We start from the raw sequence: 7,433 nt of genomic DNA on the forward strand, positions 1-7,433 counted from the left end.
TAAAAAAAAATATTTCGATTTCAAATAATTCAACAACCCGAACTCCTACAAACTTTTGGTTTTCAGTTATGAATAGAGTCTAAGGAGTCCTTTCTTTTGATGTCTTATTCGATGAATTTGGAGAAAATTTTTGAAAATTCCGAATTTTTAGACAAGGATAATTTTCGAAAATCTTAAGAAAATAAATTTTGAATTTTTTTAGCTAATGCATAGGCCTGTTCATTGTGATCTCATATCTGTTAACCAAAACTTGTTTCGGGACTTTGATCCGAAAATATCTGCTTCGAATTAAAAAAAAATATTTCGATTTCAAATAATTCAACAACCCGAACTCCTACAAACTTTTGGTTTTCAGTTATGAATAGAGTCTAAGGAGTCCTTTCTTTTGATGCCTTATTCGATGGATTTGGAGAAAATTTTTGAAAATTCCGAATTTTTAGACAAGGGGTACCCCTTGGATAATTTTCGAAAATCTTAAGAAAATAAATTTTGAATTTTTTTAGCTGAATGCATAGGCCTGTTCACTGTGATCTCATATCTGTTAACCAAAACTTGTTTCGGGACTTTGATCCGAAAATATCTGCTTCCGAATGAAAAAAAAAATATTTCGATTTCAAATTATTCAACAACCCGAACTCCTACAAAGTTTTGGTTTTCAGTTATAAATAAAGTCTAAGGAGTCCTTTCTTTTGATGTCTCATTCGATGGATTTTTAGAAAATTTTTTAAAATTCCGAATTTTTAGACAAGGGGTACCCCTTGGATAATTTTCGAAAATCTTAAGAAAATAAATTTTGAATTTTTTTAGCTGAATGCATCATTGTGATCTCATATCTGTTAACCAAAACTTGTTTCGGGACTTTGATCCGAAAATATCTGCTTCCGAATTAAAAAAAAAAAATATTTCGATTTCAAATAATTCAACAACCCGAACTCCTACAAACTTTTGGTTTTCAGTTATGAATAGAGTCTAAGTAGTCCTTTCTTTTGATGTCTCATTCGATGGATTTGGAGAACATTTTTGAAAATTCCGAATTTTTAGACAAGGGGTACCCCTTGGATAATTTTCGAAAATCTTAAGAAAATAAATTTTGAATTTTTTTAGCTGAATGCATAGGCCTGTTCATTGTGATCTTATATCTGTTAACCAAAACTTGTTTCGGGACTTTGATCCGAAAATATCTGCTTCCGAATGAAAAAAAAAAAAATATTTCGTTTGCTAATAATTCAACAACCCGAACTCCTACAAACTTTTGGTTTTCAGTTATAAATAAAGTCTAAAGAGTCCTTTCTTTTGATGTCTCATTCGATGGATTTGGAGAAAAATTTTTAAAATTCCGAATTTTTAGACAAGGATTACCCCTTGGATAATTTTCGAAAATCTTAAGAAAATAAATTTTGAATTTTTTTAGCTGATTGCATAGGCCTGTTCATTGTGATCTCATATCTGTTAACCAAAACTTGTTTCGAGACTTTGATCCGAAAATATCTGCTTCCGAATTAAAAAAAAAAATATTTCGATTTCAAATAATTCAACAACCCGAACTCCTACAAAGTTTTGGTTTTCAGTTATAAATAAAGTCTAAAGAGTCCTTTATTTTGATGTCTCATTCGATGGATTTGGAGAAAAATTTTTTAAATTCCGAATTTTTAGACAAGGATTACCCCTTGGATAATTTTCGAAAATCTTAAGAAAATAAATTTTGAATTTTTTTAGCTGAATGCATAGGCCTGTTCATTGTGATCTCATATCTGTTAACCAAAACTTGTTTCGGGACTTTGATCCGAAAATATCTGCTTCCGAATGAAAAAAAAAATATTTCGTTTGCAAATTCAAGAAAGACCCTTCATTTCTTGTTGCACTTCATGGATTTGGAGGAAATTTTTTAAAATGTATTTTTTTCGGCAAGGGGTGCCTCTTGGATTCTTTCGAAAATCCAAAAAAATTAGATTTGTAATATCTGTTCTGTAATTCATAGGCATATTACAATAATTTCATATATTTAAAATAAAAATTAACAAGTTTTATGTGGGAAAACTTACCCAAAAACTGCCTCTTGAAAATTTGTTTAAAGTTTCTTTTGAAATTTCTAAATGGAACTGCTTTATTATTTATCTGTAAGTGCACATGCTACATGCAATGACATATTTCAAAACAACTTTATAACTGTTTACATTTCTAAGAAAATGTTGATATTATTATGATTTAAACTCAGGAATTGTACTCGAATGTAGCTGAATGTTGAGTACTTTATTTCATTCTCGCAACACTGTGAGGACTAAGGAATTTAATAATATATGACGACAATTTGTCATGGCGGAGCATTGTTATGACATTGAAAAATATGTTTATTTAAATTTGATAAATATTTAAATTATTTTTGGAAATTAAAATTCGAATGACGTTTATTCATGCATATAAAGTGTCTGTTAAGAAAACACTTCAAAATATTTATGATTTCGTGATATTTGATTTCAATTTAAAAATAGGTACATAATTTATGTCTTTTAATGTGATTACTAATCTATCAACAAATCAAAGCTAAAAAAAAACTTTCAACAAGAGATGATGAACATAAATTAAAGAAATAGCGGAAAGGATACAATGGTTGGCAACCAAGATTTTTTGTACTAATTTATTATTGGTACCCTTCATACAATAAGGCATTTCTCAAAAACTATTATGACCAGAAACAAATATCATGTTTTTTTCATAATCTGTATCAATTATTCACAATTCTGCATATTAATTTAGGTTTATTTCGTTCTAAGTTCCTTTAAATCAGTGAAAAATTAAACCTATTCTATGTTCGTGAAAAAAGTGCCAAAAATATAGTGTTTCTGCTAAGGAGACTGAATTTGGTAACTGTCCGTTTTTTGAGTACCTATTTTTTTAGTTTTTGAATGAAAAATTATTTTTTCTTAGTTTAACAATATAGTAAATTAAATATTTCTAATTGTTTTTTTTTTTTTTAATAAAAAAAAACGTGTTTAAGTTGTTAAAAAGGGCTGTCCATAATTGGTCCCATATAAAGTAGTGGTTTTCTTATTGGCAGGGGGGTGCCAATAATGCTTGCATTGGGACATCAATCGTTGGCACTGCCAATAACGGATTGTTAGATTTGCTAAAAACTTGGAACAGACGATTTGTACGTGACTTCAAGACCCACTTTTTAACTGATATCTGCATTTTTATTCAGATTTTCGAAGTAGGGTAGAAGGGGGAGGATTTGCCAGGATTTAGGAAAATTGACTTTACGCAAAGTTCTTACGTTTTTTTTAATTTTTTTATATCTGATATTATTATTGACTTTATTATCTTCACTTAAATATTTTTTTCATCTTGATATATTAATTATTTCTATTTTTAATAATTTATTCAAAAAAACGAAAAGTGATGTGGCAAAGCCTCCCCAGGTGGGAGGCTTTGCCACGGGGGTGGGGAGGATTTGCCAGTTACCTAAATATCAAAGTTAATATAAATAAAACCAATAATAACAAACAAAACTTTTTTTTTAGCTGAAAATACGAAGAAGGGATTGATTTTTTTAGGATTCTGTCATCCTCTTTTGAGGAAGCTAGCTTCTGGCAAATGTACCCCATGGGGTGCATTCGCCAGAGCAAAACCTACCCAAAAACAAATGGCAAATGCACCCCACAAGCTAATCTTTCAAAAATTTACTTATAACTTTTTTATAAGTTAAACAGTAAAAAAATCACTTCTACACAGCATAGTACACATAATTTTCAAAAGATATTTGTATGAAAAAGTAATTTAACAAGACAAATACTAAAAATTTACGACCCTTATGTACCTTCATATTTTGGTTCTCAACATTAAAAAACTAACACAAGCGTCTAATTTATTTCGTGTCCAGCCAAAAGCTGTCAATCTTTGTGGGAAGTTTTCAATCATAAATGTACAACAGAAAATGATTTTTCGGTATTTAATATTCTGTTGGTTTGGAAAATAACCTGGGCTGGCAAAGGTACCCCATTGGCAAATGCTCCCCCTTCTACCCTACCTATTGAAATTTTCTCAAAAACAGTTCTAATGATTTTGATTTAAAAAAAACATGAAATGCTGCTTTTGAAATAAGAAAAATATTTTTTTGGACCGTTATTAACGGTATTTGCCATATAACCATTTTCTTAGTGACTGATTTTCCGATTTCCGATTTCAATGAAAATGTTTATATAAAGAGGTTTTATATCAGTATTAAAATTAAGAACACTTTTAAAAAATATTAACAATTACAAAAAAATTATATATGGCACACTTCATAAAAAAGTCAAAACTTTTTAAAGGGATGTTTTTGTAGCTGCTTTAAACCAGTTTGTACATTAATTTTGTTATTTTTCTTCTATAACTGTTAAAAACTTTAATATTCCAAGCAACTTTTAACATAACAGCAATTAAGTGTGACCGGACATTTTATTTATTGATGTTTTTTATAAGTTTTTGTTATATTAAACTGTTTTTAACTAAACTCTGATAAAAACTATCATGAAAAACACTTGTATTTTTTTCTATTTTTAGGGTGCCAACAACTCTACCCTCGGGTGCCAACAATTGTACCTGCACGGAGAAAAAAGTGTCACCTTAAAATAAGATGATGCGCACATTAAATTTCACCACCTTAAAGTAAGGTGATTCCGCTCAAAATCAGTTAAATTTAATTTGGACTTTTTAATGTGAATGTTCATCTTAAAAAAACCGAAAAAAATAAAAATTTTAAAATTATAGATAGTCACACTTTAGCTTTACTTGCTTTATCATACTCATTTTCAACAGTGAGATAACACAGTGGTAGGGCACTGGACTAGTGCTAGTAACCCACAGTTGTAGGTTCGATTCCCGGATGCTGCCAGTTTTTTTTCTTTTTTACCGACTTCCAAAAAGGAGGAGGTATTCAATTCGTCTGTATTTTTTTTATTTTTTTTTTTTTATGTTTTTTACCGCATAACTTTGGACTGAGTGAATCAATTTTGATAACTTTTTGTATTAGAAAGCTGGTGGCTGCAGTGTGGTCCCATTTCAATTTCGCTGACTTTTAGTCATAGGAACTATTTTAAAAACCATAAAACCTAGTTTTGATCCATGGAAGTCGGTTTTGTTTTTTTTTTGCTAAAAATGATTATTAATTTGCGCAGTCAAGAAATTAATGTGATTTGTCACCTTACTTTAATGTGAAAGTCATCTTAGCAAAAAACAATGTAGAAATCCGCTTAAATTAAATTGCGATCCGCTTAATTCTGTTTTTTGCCTACTTTTCCTATTTTAATAATAGTCTTTGTTTATTAAACTTTTTTTTTCTTATAGACAACATTCTAGTAAGAATTAAGAAATTCTTTGAAATTTAATTTGACATATAAATCATGTTCCTAGCTCTTTAAATACGAGAGCACTTCACAATTCAAAGTGAAAAAATGCTTAAGGGTGCCCACGCGTCGTTTGAAAGCGACACTACTCGAAGTGTCTTGCACTCCAGATTTTTTGATTGTTCCTTGGGGTCTAAATAGTAAGAAAAAAGCTTTTTTTAATTTTTTTAACGAGCTATTCGTTTTTGCGAGCTTAATTAGTTATGAAAAAAGCGTACTTTTACGTACTCTCCCTCATGTTTTGGCTCATAACTGTATTAATAATAACGGTAAAAATTTAAATAATGGCTCTACTTTTAGAAAAAATATGTCTCTTTTTAACTGCGTTTCAATTAAATTGACATTATTTTCAAATCTTCAGATATTCAAATTTAAGTCCGTTCATTTTTTCTGCCCTATTCGATTTCACTAATCGAAAAGTTATATCTCTTTTAATCTCTGAGAAATCCTAAGTTGAATTCAACATGTTTGGTGCATATTCTCTATGCAAAAAAATCTTATGTTCGTTTGGGTTTCATGGCAAATCTCAAAAAATTCCTTATTTATAAACTTGCCAAAAAACTTAAAGAAATGCAAATAGAATATTATGTAAAAATTTGAAAGCGGTAAAGAATTTTTTGAGATTTGCCATGAGAAACCCAAACGAACATAAGATTTTTTATGCATAGAGAATATGCACCAAACATGTTGAATTCAACTTAGGATTTCTCAGAGAGGAAAAGAGTTATTAAAAAGATTTAAACAGATTTTGAAGTTTAGTTCTTTAAGAAACCGCTACAAATGTAATTATAAAAAATTATCACTCAAAAGGACATAACCTCAAAAACTGTTAAAAAAAGGGTATTTTTGATTTTCTAACGGTAATATCTCGAAAACATGATGTGATAGAATTTCTGACTTCAGATTTGAGTTCAGCATACGAAAAACCATTAGAAAAGTATACCCTGACTTCTATAAAAAAGTATACCCTGACTTCTATAAAAAAAACGCAGTTAAAAAGAGACATATTTTTTCTAAAAATAGAGCCATTATTTAAATTTTTACCGTTATTATTAACAGAGTTATGAGCCAAAACATTAGGGAGAGTACGTAAAAGTACGCTTTTTTCATAACTAATTAAGCTCGCAAAAACGAATAGCTCGATAAAAGATTTTAAAAAAGCTTTTTTCTTACTATTTAGACCCCAAGGAACAATTCGACATCAAAAAATCTGGAGTGCAAGACACTTCGAGTAGTGTCACGTTCAAACGACCCGTGTGCCAACCATTGTACCCGTTACACTATCTTCATTTTGATTGATGATTTGTTGTTACTAAATAAAAAGATATAGAGCACTAACCTTTGAAGGTGTTTGCCCATTTTTATCACTTATTTTATAGAAACCGTGCATCAAGGGCTTAAAGAATTGAAAAAACTAGCATCTTTTTCAAAAAAATTTTTCCCGTATCCAAAAAAATATAATTTACCAATTTCTGATCAATCATAACTACGGGTGCAAGTCTACTTAGGTAACAAATAAGTTCTTACATCTTTCACGACTTCATATTCCTGTGCATCTTTTTTTACATTTTGTTTAATGGGTATTCATCAGCTTCGATGTTTTCATGCTGACAATGGTGATTCTTGTTGACATGTGTAACAACCGATGGAAAACCACCAAACTAATAATTTCCTTGTTTGAGTACATTAATGATATTGATTACTGTGGATAGAAATTGGGATAATTTTGATTGATTAAATGTGTTGGCTGTTGGTCTTGGTCAACACGTACGCAGTTGTGTCAATTTATGTGGTTATGGTTACGCAAACTCTTGGATTGTGTTTTGTGTTGTATTAACGTCTTTGTTAGAAAACAATCAAAATAGCACATGGGAAAATTTATAATATCATAATACCTATATCGCATAAATTGAGACGGATAGGGACAAAACTAAAAGAAACACAATATTTCAGGAGAAAGTAAAATAAGAGTAACATTGAAACAGATGAATAAGTAACGAAACTTCTGCGCTCTCTAACGGCGAGTTTTGTAGATGTAGTGGTACGAAAGTA

The sequence above is a fragment of the Episyrphus balteatus genome, chromosome 1 (assembly GCF_945859705.1).
Source record: "Episyrphus balteatus chromosome 1, idEpiBalt1.1, whole genome shotgun sequence".
Lineage (NCBI taxonomy): Eukaryota > Metazoa > Arthropoda > Insecta > Diptera > Syrphidae > Episyrphus > Episyrphus balteatus.